Genomic DNA, 12761 nt, shown 5'->3' on the forward strand with positions numbered 1-12761 from the left:
CAACATTATGAAAGACAATAAACATCAGTACTGAGCTGTACGTATGTGAATTCAGCTTTGGAGAAAGCTAAATCGATTGCTTGATGTTGCAGCTCCACCTGCTTGTAACTGCACAAGTCTGATAGCTTTTCACTGGGCTGAGTGCTCAACACTGCTCTTTCCCATTTTCCTATGCATAGAGTTAAAAAAGAGATGTAACCTGACACCTCATTGTGCTGGCAGTGTTGACTTTGATTTTGAGTTTGCACAGTGACATAAAGAAAGCAGCATATCTTAGGGTACAGATCGATGAATAGGAAGAGAATCTTAAAAAATGTACAAACTTTTTTCTGGAGAGGGCCTGGGTAGCTCAGTCGGTAGAGCATCAGACTTTTAATCTGAGGGTCCAGGGTTCAAGTCCCTGTTCAGGCGTCTTTTAAATTTCATCCTATCACTTTGTTTAAATTTCAGCTTGTGCTTTAAGTTAAGTTACATGCTTAGTTCACTCATTTGTTATTAAAAAATAAAAATGTTGCTTTTCTTCTAGATAGGAAAAGATACATTTGAATATGTCCAAACTGAATGCACGATGCTTTGCTTGATTTTGGCATTGTACAGTGATATTAAGCAGGAACATATGTTTCCCATAAAAAGCAAGCAGAACCACAGTGAGTTCTACTTTTCTCTGTAGCACATGTGGCATCAACATTATGAAAGACAATAAACATCAGTACTGAGCTGTACGTATGTGAATTCAGCTTTGGAGAAAGCTAAATCGATTGCTTGATGTTGCAGCTCCACCTGCTTGTAACTGCACAAGTCTGATAGCTTTTCACTGGGCTGAGTGCTCAACACTGCTCTTTCCCATTTTCCTATGCATAGAGTTAAAAAAGAGATGTAACCTGACACCTCATTGTGCTGGCAGTGTTGACTTTGATTTTGAGTTTGCACAGTGACATAAAGAAAGCAGCATATCTTAGGGTACAGATCGATGAATAGGAAGAGAATCTTAAAAAATGTACAAACTTTTTTCTGGAGAGGGCCTGGGTAGCTCAGTCGGTAGAGCATCAGACTTTTAATCTGAGGGTCCAGGGTTCAAGTCCCTGTTCAGGCGTCTTTTAAATTTCATCCTATCACTTTGTTTAAATTTCAGCTTGTGCTTTAAGTTAAGTTACATGCTTAGTTCACTCATTTGTTATTAAAAAATAAAAATGTTGCTTTTCTTCTAGATAGGAAAAGATACATTTGAATATGTCCAAACTGAATGCACGATGCTTTGCTTGATTTTGGCATTGTACAGTGATATTAAGCAGGAACATATGTTTCCCATAAAAAGCAAGCAGAACCACAGTGAGTTCTACTTTTCTCTGTAGCACATGTGGCATCAACATTATGAAAGACAATAAACATCAGTACTGAGCTGTACGTATGTGAATTCAGCTTTGGAGAAAGCTAAATCGATTGCTTGATGTTGCAGCTCCACCTGCTTGTAACTGCACAAGTCTGATAGCTTTTCACTGGGCTGAGTGCTCAACACTGCTCTTTCCCATTTTCCTATGCATAGAGTTAAAAAAGAGATGTAACCTGACACCTCATTGTGCTGGCAGTGTTGACTTTGATTTTGAGTTTGCACAGTGACATAAAGAAAGCAGCATATCTTAGGGTACAGATCGATGAATAGGAAGAGAATCTTAAAAAATGTACAAACATTTTTTTGGAGAGGGCCTGGGTAGCTCAGTCGGTAGAGCATCAGACTTTTAATCTGAGGGTCCAGGGTTCAAGTCCCTGTTCAGGCGTCTTTTAAATTTCATCCTATCACTTTGTTTAAATTTCAGCTTGTGCTTTAAGTTAAGTTACATGCTTAGTTCACTCATTTGTTATTAAAAAATAAAAATGTTGCTTTTCTTCTAGATAGGAAAAGATACATTTGAATATGTCCAAACTGAATGCACGATGCTTTGCTTGATTTTGGCATTGTACAGTGATATTAAGCAGGAACATATGTTTCCCATAAAAAGCAAGCAGAACCAAAGTGAGTTCTACTTTTCTCTGTAGCACATGTGGCATCAACATTATGAAAGACAATAAACATCAGTACTGAGCTGTACGTATGTGAATTCAGCTTTGGAGAAAGCTAAATCAATTGCTTGATGTTGCAGCTCCACCTGCTTGTAACTGCACAAGTCTGATAGCTTTTCACTGGGCTGAGTGCTCAACACTGCTCTTTCCCATTTTCCTATGCATAGAGTTAAAAAAGAGATGTAACCTGACACCTCATTGTGCTGGCAGTGTTGACTTTGATTTTGAGTTTGCACAGTGACATAAAGAAAGCAGCATATCTTAGGGTACAGATCGATGAATAGGAAGAGAATCTTAAAAAATGTACAAACTTTTTTCTGGAGAGGGCCTGGGTAGCTCAGTCGGTAGAGCATCAGACTTTTAATCTGAGGGTCCAGGGTTCAAGTCCCTGTTCAGGCGTCTTTTAAATTTCATCCTATCACTTTGTTTAAATTTCAGCTTGTGCTTTAAGTTAAGTTACATGCTTAGTTCACTCATTTGTTATTAAAAAATAAAAATGTTGCTTTTCTTCTAGATAGGAAAAGATACATTTGAATATGTCCAAACTGAATGCACGATGCTTTGCTTGATTTTGGCATTGTACAGTGATATTAAGCAGGAACATATGTTTCCCATAAAAAGCAAGCAGAACCACAGTGAGTTCTACTTTTCTCTGTAGCACATGTGGCATCAACATTATGAAAGACAATAAACATCAGTACTGAGCTGTACGTATGTGAATTCAGCTTTGGAGAAAGCTAAATCGATTGCTTGATGTTGCAGCTCCACCTGCTTGTAACTGCACAAGTCTGATAGCTTTTCACTGGGCTGAGTGCTCAACACTGCTCTTTCCCATTTTCCTATGCATAGAGTTAAAAAAGAGATGTAACCTGACACCTCATTGTGCTGGCAGTGTTGACTTTGATTTTGAGTTTGCACAGTGACATAAAGAAAGCAGCATATCTTAGGGTACAGATCGATGAATAGGAAGAGAATCTTAAAAAATGTACAAACTTTTTTCTGGAGAGGGCCTGGGTAGCTCAGTCAGTAGAGCATCAGACTTTTAATCTGAGGGTCCAGGGTTCAAGTCCCTGTTCAGGCGTCTTTTAAATTTCATCCTATCACTTTGTTTAAATTTCAGCTTGTGCTTTAAGTTAAGTTACATGCTTAGTTCACTCATTTGTTATTAAAAAATAAAAATGTTGCTTTTCTTCTAGATAGGAAAAGATACATTTGAATATGTCCAAACTGAATGCACGATGCTTTGCTTGATTTTGGCATTGTACAGTGATATTAAGCAGGAACATATGTTTCCCATAAAAAGCAAGCAGAACCACAGTGAGTTCTACTTTTCTCTGTAGCACATGTGGCATCAACATTATGAAAGACAATAAACATCAGTACTGAGCTGTACGTATGTGAATTCAGCTTTGGAGAAAGCTAAATCGATTGCTTGATGTTGCAGCTCCACCTGCTTGTAACTGCACAAGTCTGATAGCTTTTCACTGGGCTGAGTGCTCAACACTGCTCTTTCCCATTTTCCTATGCATAGAGTTAAAAAAGAGATGTAACCTGACACCTCATTGTGCTGGCAGTGTTGACTTTGATTTTGAGTTTGCACAGTGACATAAAGAAAGCAGCATATCTTAGGGTACAGATCGATGAATAGGAAGAGAATCTTAAAAAATGTACAAACTTTTTTCTGGAGAGGGCCTGGGTAGCTCAGTCGGTAGAGCATCAGACTTTTAATCTGAGGGTCCAGGGTTCAAGTCCCTGTTCAGGCGTCTTTTAAATTTCATCCTATCACTTTGTTTAAATTTCAGCTTGTGCTTTAAGTTAAGTTACATGCTTAGTTCACTCATTTGTTATTAAAAAATAAAAATGTTGCTTTTCTTCTAGATAGGAAAAGATACATTTGAATATGTCCAAACTGAATGCACGATGCTTTGCTTGATTTTGGCATTGTACAGTGATATTAAGCAGGAACATATGTTTCCCATAAAAAGCAAGCAGAACCACAGTGAGTTCTACTTTTCTCTGTAGCACATGTGGCATCAACATTATGAAAGACAATAAACATCAGTACTGAGCTGTACGTATGTGAATTCAGCTTTGGAGAAAGCTAAATCAATTGCTTGATGTTGCAGCTCCACCTGCTTGTAACTGCACAAGTCTGATAGCTTTTCACTGGGCTGAGTGCTCAACACTGCTCTTTCCCATTTTCCTATGCATAGAGTTAAAAAAGAGATGTAACCTGACACCTCATTGTGCTGGCAGTGTTGACTTTGATTTTGAGTTTGCACAGTGACATAAAGAAAGCAGCATATCTTAGGGTACAGATCGATGAATAGGAAGAGAATCTTAAAAAATGTACAAACTTTTTTCTGGAGAGGGCCTGGGTAGCTCAGTCGGTAGAGCATCAGACTTTTAATCTGAGGGTCCAGGGTTCAAGTCCCTGTTCAGGCGTCTTTTAAATTTCATCCTATCACTTTGTTTAAATTTCAGCTTGTGCTTTAAGTTAAGTTACATGCTTAGTTCACTCATTTGTTATTAAAAAATAAAAATGTTGCTTTTCTTCTAGATAGGAAAAGATACATTTGAATATGTCCAAACTGAATGCACGATGCTTTGCTTGATTTTGGCATTGTACAGTGATATTAAGCAGGAACATATGTTTCCCATAAAAAGCAAGCAGAACCACAGTGAGTTCTACTTTTCTCTGTAGCACATGTGGCATCAACATTATGAAAGACAATAAACATCAGTACTGAGCTGTACGTATGTGAATTCAGCTTTGGAGAAAGCTAAATCAATTGCTTGATGTTGCAGCTCCACCTGCTTGTAACTGCACAAGTCTGATAGCTTTTCACTGGGCTGAGTGCTCAACACTGCTCTTTCCCATTTTCCTATGCATAGAGTTAAAAAAGAGATGTAACCTGACACCTCATTGTGCTGGCAGTGTTGACTTTGATTTTGAGTTTGCACAGTGACATAAAGAAAGCAGCATATCTTAGGGTACAGATCGATGAATAGGAAGAGAATCTTAAAAAATGTACAAACTTTTTTCTGGAGAGGGCCTGGGTAGCTCAGTCGGTAGAGCATCAGACTTTTAATCTGAGGGTCCAGGATTCAAGTCCCTGTTCAGGCGTCTTTTAAATTTCATCCTATCACTTTGTTTAAATTTCAGCTTGTGCTTTAAGTTAAGTTACATGCTTAGTTCACTCATTTGTTATTAAAAAATAAAAATGTTGCTTTTCTTCTAGATAGGAAAAGATACATTTGAATATGTCCAAACTGAATGCACGATGCTTTGCTTGATTTTGGCATTGTACAGTGATATTAAGCAGGAACATATGTTTCCCATAAAAAGCAAGCAGAACCACAGTGAGTTCTACTTTTCTCTGTAGCACATGTGGCATCAACATTATGAAAGACAATAAACATCAGTACTGAGCTGTACGTATGTGAATTCAGCTTTGGAGAAAGCTAAATCGATTGCTTGATGTTGCAGCTCCACCTGCTTGTAACTGCACAAGTCTGATAGCTTTTCACTGGGCTGAGTGCTCAACACTGCTCTTTCCCATTTTCCTATGCATAGAGTTAAAAAAGAGATGTAACCTGACACCTCATTGTGCTGGCAGTGTTGACTTTGATTTTGAGTTTGCACAGTGACATAAAGAAAGCAGCATATCTTAGGGTACAGATCGATGAATAGGAAGAGAATCTTAAAAAATGTACAAACTTTTTTCTGGAGAGGGCCTGGGTAGCTCAGTCGGTAGAGCATCAGACTTTTAATCTGAGGGTCCAGGGTTCAAGTCCCTGTTCAGGCGTCTTTTAAATTTCATCCTATCACTTTGTTTAAATTTCAGCTTGTGCTTTAAGTTAAGTTACATGCTTAGTTCACTCATTTGTTATTAAAAAATAAAAATGTTGCTTTTCTTCTAGATAGGAAAAGATACATTTGAATATGTCCAAACTGAATGCACGATGCTTTGCTTGATTTTGGCATTGTACAGTGATATTAAGCAGGAACATATGTTTCCCATAAAAAGCAAGCAGAACCACAGTGAGTTCTACTTTTCTCTGTAGCACATGTGGCATCAACATTATGAAAGACAATAAACATCAGTACTGAGCTGTACGTATGTGAATTCAGCTTTGGAGAAAGCTAAATCAATTGCTTGATGTTGCAGCTCCACCTGCTTGTAACTGCACAAGTCTGATAGCTTTTCACTGGGCTGAGTGCTCAACACTGCTCTTTCCCATTTTCCTATGCATAGAGTTAAAAAAGAGATGTAACCTGACACCTCATTGTGCTGGCAGTGTTGACTTTGATTTTGAGTTTGCACAGTGACATAAAGAAAGCAGCATATCTTAGGGTACAGATCGATGAATAGGAAGAGAATCTTAAAAAATGTACAAGCTTTTTTCTGGAGAGGGCCTGGGTAGCTCAGTCGGTAGAGCATCAGACTTTTAATCTGAGGGTCCAGGGTTCAAGTCCCTGTTCAGGCGTCTTTTAAATTTCATCCTATCACTTTGTTTAAATTTCAGCTTGTGCTTTAAGTTAAGTTACATGCTTAGTTCACTCATTTGTTATTAAAAAATAAAAATGTTGCTTTTCTTCTAGATAGGAAAAGATACATTTGAATATGTCCAAACTGAATGCACGATGCTTTGCTTGATTTTGGCATTGTACAGTGATATTAAGCAGGAACATATGTTTCCCATAAAAAGCAAGCAGAACCAAAGTGAGTTCTACTTTTCTCTGTAGCACATGTGGCATCAACATTATGAAAGACAATAAACATCAGTACTGAGCTGTACGTATGTGAATTCAGCTTTGGAGAAAGCTAAATCAATTGCTTGATGTTGCAGCTCCACCTGCTTGTAACTGCACAAGTCTGATAGCTTTTCACTGGGCTGAGTGCTCAACACTGCTCTTTCCCATTTTCCTATGCATAGAGTTAAAAAAGAGATGTAACCTGACACCTCATTGTGCTGGCAGTGTTGACTTTGATTTTCAGTTTGCACAGTGACATAAAGAAAGCAGCATATCTTAGGGTACAGATCGATGAATAGGAAGAGAATCTTAAAAAATGTACAAACTTTTTTCTGGAGAGGGCCTGGGTAGCTCAGTCGGTAGAGCATCAGACTTTTAATCTGAGGGTCCAGGATTCAAGTCCCTGTTCAGGCGTCTTTTAAATTTCATCCTATCACTTTGTTTAAATTTCAGCTTGTGCTTTAAGTTAAGTTACATGCTTAGTTCACTCATTTGTTATTAAAAAATAAAAATGTTGCTTTTCTTCTAGATAGGAAAAGATACATTTGAATATGTCCAAACTGAATGCACGATGCTTTGCTTGATTTTGGCATTGTACAGTGATATTAAGCAGGAACATATGTTTCCCATAAAAAGCAAGCAGAACCACAGTGAGTTCTACTTTTCTCTGTAGCACATGTGGCATCAACATTATGAAAGACAATAAACATCAGTACTGAGCTGTACGTATGTGAATTCAGCTTTGGAGAAAGCTAAATCGATTGCTTGATGTTGCAGCTCCACCTGCTTGTAACTGCACAAGTCTGATAGCTTTTCACTGGGCTGAGTGCTCAACACTGCTCTTTCCCATTTTCCTATGCATAGAGTTAAAAAAGAGATGTAACCTGACACCTCATTGTGCTGGCAGTGTTGACTTTGATTTTGAGTTTGCACAGTGACATAAAGAAAGCAGCATATCTTAGGGTACAGATCGATGAATAGGAAGAGAATCTTAAAAAATGTACAAACTTTTTTCTGGAGAGGGCCTGGGTAGCTCAGTCGGTAGAGCATCAGACTTTTAATCTGAGGGTCCAGGGTTCAAGTCCCTGTTCAGGCGTCTTTTAAATTTCATCCTATCACTTTGTTTAAATTTCAGCTTGTGCTTTAAGTTAAGTTACATGCTTAGTTCACTCATTTGTTATTAAAAAATAAAAATGTTGCTTTTCTTCTAGATAGGAAAAGATACATTTGAATATGTCCAAACTGAATGCACGATGCTTTGCTTGATTTTGGCATTGTACAGTGATATTAAGCAGGAACATATGTTTCCCATAAAAAGCAAGCAGAACCACAGTGAGCTCTACTTTTCTCTGTAGCACATGTGGCATCAACATTATGAAAGACAATAAACATCAGTACTGAGCTGTACGTATGTGAATTCAGCTTTGGAGAAAGCTAAATCGATTGCTTGATGTTGCAGCTCCACCTGCTTGTAACTGCACAAGTCTGATAGCTTTTCACTGGGCTGAGTGCTCAACACTGCTCTTTCCCATTTTCCTATGCATAGAGTTAAAAAAGAGATGTAACCTGACACCTCATTGTGCTGGCAGTGTTGACTTTGATTTTGAGTTTGCACAGTGACATAAAGAAAGCAGCATATCTTAGGGTACAGATCGATGAATAGGAAGAGAATCTTAAAAAATGTACAAACTTTTTTCTGGAGAGGGCCTGGGTAGCTCAGTCGGTAGAGCATCAGACTTTTAATCTGAGGGTCCAGGGTTCAAGTCCCTGTTCAGGCGTCTTTTAAATTTCATCCTATCACTTTGTTTAAATTTCAGCTTGTGCTTTAAGTTAAGTTACATGCTTAGTTCACTCATTTGTTATTAAAAAATAAAAATGTTGCTTTTCTTCTAGATAGGAAAAGATACATTTGAATATGTCCAAACTGAATGCACGATGCTTTGCTTGATTTTGGCATTGTACAGTGATATTAAGCAGGAACATATGTTTCCCATAAAAAGCAAGCAGAACCACAGTGAGTTCTACTTTTCTCTGTAGCACATGTGGCATCAACATTATGAAAGACAATAAACATCAGTACTGAGCTGTACGTATGTGAATTCAGCTTTGGAGAAAGCTAAATCAATTGCTTGATGTTGCAGCTCCACCTGCTTGTAACTGCACAAGTCTGATAGCTTTTCACTGGGCTGAGTGCTCAACACTGCTCTTTCCCATTTTCCTATGCATAGAGTTAAAAAAGAGATGTAACCTGACACCTCATTGTGCTGGCAGTGTTGACTTTGATTTTGAGTTTGCACAGTGACATAAAGAAAGCAGCATATCTTAGGGTACAGATCGATGAATAGGAAGAGAATCTTAAAAAATGTACAAACTTTGTTCTGGAGAGGGCCTGGGTAGCTCAGTCGGTAGAGCATCAGACTTTTAATCTGAGGGTCCAGGGTTCAAGTCCCTGTTCAGGCGTCTTTTAAATTTCATCCTATCACTTTGTTTAAATTTCAGCTTGTGCTTTAAGTTAAGTTACATGCTTAGTTCACTCATTTGTTATTAAAAAATAAAAATGTTGCTTTTCTTCTAGATAGGAAAAGATACATTTGAATATGTCCAAACTGAATGCACGATGCTTTGCTTGATTTTGGCATTGTACAGTGATATTAAGCAGGAACATATGTTTCCCATAAAAAGCAAGCAGAACCAAAGTGAGTTCTACTTTTCTCTGTAGCACATGTGGCATCAACATTATGAAAGACAATAAACATCAGTACTGAGCTGTACGTATGTGAATTCAGCTTTGGAGAAAGCTAAATCAATTGCTTGATGTTGCAGCTCCACCTGCTTGTAACTGCACAAGTCTGATAGCTTTTCACTGGGCTGAGTGCTCAACACTGCTCTTTCCCATTTTCCTATGCATAGAGTTAAAAAAGAGATGTAACCTGACACCTCATTGTGCTGGCAGTGTTGACTTTGATTTTGAGTTTGCACAGTGACATAAAGAAAGCAGCATATCTTAGGGTACAGATCGATGAATAGGAAGAGAATCTTAAAAAATGTACAAACTTTTTTCTGGAGAGGGCCTGGGTAGCTCAGTCGGTAGAGCATCAGACTTTTAATCTGAGGGTCCAGGGTTCAAGTCCCTGTTCAGGCGTCTTTTAAATTTCATCCTATCACTTTGTTTAAATTTCAGCTTGTGCTTTAAGTTAAGTTACATGCTTAGTTCACTCATTTGTTATTAAAAAATAAAAATGTTGCTTTTCTTCTAGATAGGAAAAGATACATTTGAATATGTCCAAACTGAATGCACGATGCTTTGCTTGATTTTGGCATTGTACAGTGATATTAAGCAGGAACATATGTTTCCCATAAAAAGCAAGCAGAACCACAGTGAGTTCTACTTTTCTCTGTAGCACATGTGGCATCAACATTATGAAAGACAATAAACATCAGTACTGAGCTGTACGTATGTGAATTCAGCTTTGGAGAAAGCTAAATCGATTGCTTGATGTTGCAGCTCCACCTGCTTGTAACTGCACAAGTCTGATAGCTTTTCACTGGGCTGAGTGCTCAACACTGCTCTTTCCCATTTTCCTATGCATAGAGTTAAAAAAGAGATGTAACCTGACACCTCATTGTGCTGGCAGTGTTGACTTTGATTTTGAGTTTGCACAGTGACATAAAGAAAGCAGCATATCTTAGGGTACAGATCGATGAATAGGAAGAGAATCTTAAAAAATGTACAAACTTTTTTCTGGAGAGGGCCTGGGTAGCTCAGTCGGTAGAGCATCAGACTTTTAATCTGAGGGTCCAGGGTTCAAGTCCCTGTTCAGGCGTCTTTTAAATTTCATCCTATCACTTTGTTTAAATTTCAGCTTGTGCTTTAAGTTAAGTTACATGCTTAGTTCACTCATTTGTTATTAAAAAATAAAAATGTTGCTTTTCTTCTAGATAGGAAAAGATACATTTGAATATGTCCAAACTGAATGCACGATGCTTTGCTTGATTTTGGCATTGTACAGTGATATTAAGCAGGAACATATGTTTCCCATAAAAAGCAAGCAGAACCACAGTGAGTTCTACTTTTCTCTGTAGCACATGTGGCATCAACATTATGAAAGACAATAAACATCAGTACTGAGCTGTACGTATGTGAATTCAGCTTTGGAGAAAGCTAAATCGATTGCTTGATGTTGCAGCTCCACCTGCTTGTAACTGCACAAGTCTGATAGCTTTTCACTGGGCTGAGTGCTCAACACTGCTCTTTCCCATTTTCCTATGCATAGAGTTAAAAAAGAGATGTAACCTGACACCTCATTGTGCTGGCAGTGTTGACTTTGATTTTGAGTTTGCACAGTGACATAAAGAAAGCAGCATATCTTAGGGTACAGATCGATGAATAGGAAGAGAATCTTAAAAAATGTACAAACTTTTTTCTGGAGAGGGCCTGGGTAGCTCAGTCGGTAGAGCATCAGACTTTTAATCTGAGGGTCCAGGGTTCAAGTCCCTGTTCAGGCGTCTTTTAAATTTCATCCTATCACTTTGTTTAAATTTCAGCTTGTGCTTTAAGTTAAGTTACATGCTTAGTTCACTCATTTGTTATTAAAAAATAAAAATGTTGCTTTTCTTCTAGATAGGAAAAGATACATTTGAATATGTCCAAACTGAATGCACGATGCTTTGCTTGATTTTGGCATTGTACAGTGATATTAAGCAGGAACATATGTTTCCCATAAAAAGCAAGCAGAACCACAGTGAGTTCTACTTTTCTCTGTAGCACATGTGGCATCAACATTATGAAAGACAATAAACATCAGTACTGAGCTGTACGTATGTGAATTCAGCTTTGGAGAAAGCTAAATCAATTGCTTGATGTTGCAGCTCCACCTGCTTGTAACTGCACAAGTCTGATAGCTTTTCACTGGGCTGAGTGCTCAACACTGCTCTTTCCCATTTTCCTATGCATAGAGTTAAAAAAGAGATGTAACCTGACACCTCATTGTGCTGGCAGTGTTGACTTTGATTTTGAGTTTGCACAGTGACATAAAGAAAGCAGCATATCTTAGGGTACAGATCGATGAATAGGAAGAGAATCTTAAAAAATGTACAAACTTTTTTCTGGAGAGGGCCTGGGTAGCTCAGTCGGTAGAGCATCAGACTTTTAATCTGAGGGTCCAGGGTTCAAGTCCCTGTTCAGGCGTCTTTTAAATTTCATCCTATCACTTTGTTTAAATTTCAGCTTGTGCTTTAAGTTAAGTTACATGCTTAGTTCACTCATTTGTTATTAAAAAATAAAAATGTTGCTTTTCTTCTAGATAGGAAAAGATACATTTGAATATGTCCAAACTGAATGCACGATGCTTTGCTTGATTTTGGCATTGTACAGTGATATTAAGCAGGAACATATGTTTCCCATAAAAAGCAAGCAGAACCACAGTGAGTTCTACTTTTCTCTGTAGCACATGTGGCATCAACATTATGAAAGACAATAAACATCAGTACTGAGCTGTACGTATGTGAATTCAGCTTTGGAGAAAGCTAAATCAATTGCTTGATGTTGCAGCTCCACCTGCTTGTAACTGCACAAGTCTGATAGCTTTTCACTGGGCTGAGTGCTCAACACTGCTCTTTCCCATTTTCCTATGCATAGAGTTAAAAAAGAGATGTAACCTGACACCTCATTGTGCTGGCAGTGTTGACTTTGATTTTGAGTTTGCACAGTGACATAAAGAAAGCAGCATATCTTAGGGTACAGATCGATGAATAGGAAGAGAATCTTAAAAAATGTACAAACTTTTTTCTGGAGAGGGCCTGGGTAGCTCAGTCGGTAGAGCATCAGACTTTTAATCTGAGGGTCCAGGATTCAAGTCCCTGTTCAGGCGTCTTTTAAATTTCATCCTATCACTTTGTTTAAATTTCAGCTTGTGCTTTAAGTTAAGTTACATGCTTAGTTCAC

General features: G+C 38.1%; 15 non-coding genes across 15 annotated transcripts; all 15 read left to right on the forward strand.

Moving 5' to 3' along the window:
- Positions 1 to 338: 338 nt before the first annotated feature.
- Positions 339 to 411, forward strand: TRNAK-UUU (transfer RNA lysine (anticodon UUU)). The gene has a single exon. It is a non-coding gene; the product is annotated as a tRNA-Lys (tRNA).
- A 609-nt stretch (positions 412 to 1020) lies between these two features.
- On the forward strand, positions 1021 to 1093 carry TRNAK-UUU (transfer RNA lysine (anticodon UUU)). The gene has a single exon. It is a non-coding gene; the product is annotated as a tRNA-Lys (tRNA).
- Positions 1094 to 1702: 609 nt separating this feature from the next.
- TRNAK-UUU (transfer RNA lysine (anticodon UUU)) lies at positions 1703 to 1775 on the forward strand. Its single transcript has one exon. It is a non-coding gene; the product is annotated as a tRNA-Lys (tRNA).
- Positions 1776 to 2384: 609 nt separating this feature from the next.
- Positions 2385 to 2457, forward strand: TRNAK-UUU (transfer RNA lysine (anticodon UUU)). The gene has a single exon. It is a non-coding gene; the product is annotated as a tRNA-Lys (tRNA).
- A 1291-nt stretch (positions 2458 to 3748) lies between these two features.
- On the forward strand, positions 3749 to 3821 carry TRNAK-UUU (transfer RNA lysine (anticodon UUU)). The gene has a single exon. It is a non-coding gene; the product is annotated as a tRNA-Lys (tRNA).
- A 609-nt stretch (positions 3822 to 4430) lies between these two features.
- TRNAK-UUU (transfer RNA lysine (anticodon UUU)) lies at positions 4431 to 4503 on the forward strand. Its single transcript has one exon. It is a non-coding gene; the product is annotated as a tRNA-Lys (tRNA).
- A 1291-nt stretch (positions 4504 to 5794) lies between these two features.
- TRNAK-UUU (transfer RNA lysine (anticodon UUU)) lies at positions 5795 to 5867 on the forward strand. The gene has a single exon. It is a non-coding gene; the product is annotated as a tRNA-Lys (tRNA).
- Positions 5868 to 6476: 609 nt separating this feature from the next.
- On the forward strand, positions 6477 to 6549 carry TRNAK-UUU (transfer RNA lysine (anticodon UUU)). The gene has a single exon. It is a non-coding gene; the product is annotated as a tRNA-Lys (tRNA).
- A 1291-nt stretch (positions 6550 to 7840) lies between these two features.
- TRNAK-UUU (transfer RNA lysine (anticodon UUU)) lies at positions 7841 to 7913 on the forward strand. Its single transcript has one exon. It is a non-coding gene; the product is annotated as a tRNA-Lys (tRNA).
- A 609-nt stretch (positions 7914 to 8522) lies between these two features.
- TRNAK-UUU (transfer RNA lysine (anticodon UUU)) lies at positions 8523 to 8595 on the forward strand. The gene has a single exon. It is a non-coding gene; the product is annotated as a tRNA-Lys (tRNA).
- A 609-nt stretch (positions 8596 to 9204) lies between these two features.
- Positions 9205 to 9277, forward strand: TRNAK-UUU (transfer RNA lysine (anticodon UUU)). Its single transcript has one exon. It is a non-coding gene; the product is annotated as a tRNA-Lys (tRNA).
- Positions 9278 to 9886: 609 nt separating this feature from the next.
- Positions 9887 to 9959, forward strand: TRNAK-UUU (transfer RNA lysine (anticodon UUU)). Its single transcript has one exon. It is a non-coding gene; the product is annotated as a tRNA-Lys (tRNA).
- A 609-nt stretch (positions 9960 to 10568) lies between these two features.
- On the forward strand, positions 10569 to 10641 carry TRNAK-UUU (transfer RNA lysine (anticodon UUU)). Its single transcript has one exon. It is a non-coding gene; the product is annotated as a tRNA-Lys (tRNA).
- A 609-nt stretch (positions 10642 to 11250) lies between these two features.
- Positions 11251 to 11323, forward strand: TRNAK-UUU (transfer RNA lysine (anticodon UUU)). The gene has a single exon. It is a non-coding gene; the product is annotated as a tRNA-Lys (tRNA).
- A 609-nt stretch (positions 11324 to 11932) lies between these two features.
- On the forward strand, positions 11933 to 12005 carry TRNAK-UUU (transfer RNA lysine (anticodon UUU)). Its single transcript has one exon. It is a non-coding gene; the product is annotated as a tRNA-Lys (tRNA).
- Positions 12006 to 12761: the final 756 nt, after the last annotated feature.

Source organism: Ranitomeya variabilis, chromosome 1 (assembly GCF_051348905.1).
Source record: "Ranitomeya variabilis isolate aRanVar5 chromosome 1, aRanVar5.hap1, whole genome shotgun sequence".
In the NCBI taxonomy this organism is placed as follows: domain Eukaryota; kingdom Metazoa; phylum Chordata; class Amphibia; order Anura; family Dendrobatidae; genus Ranitomeya; species Ranitomeya variabilis.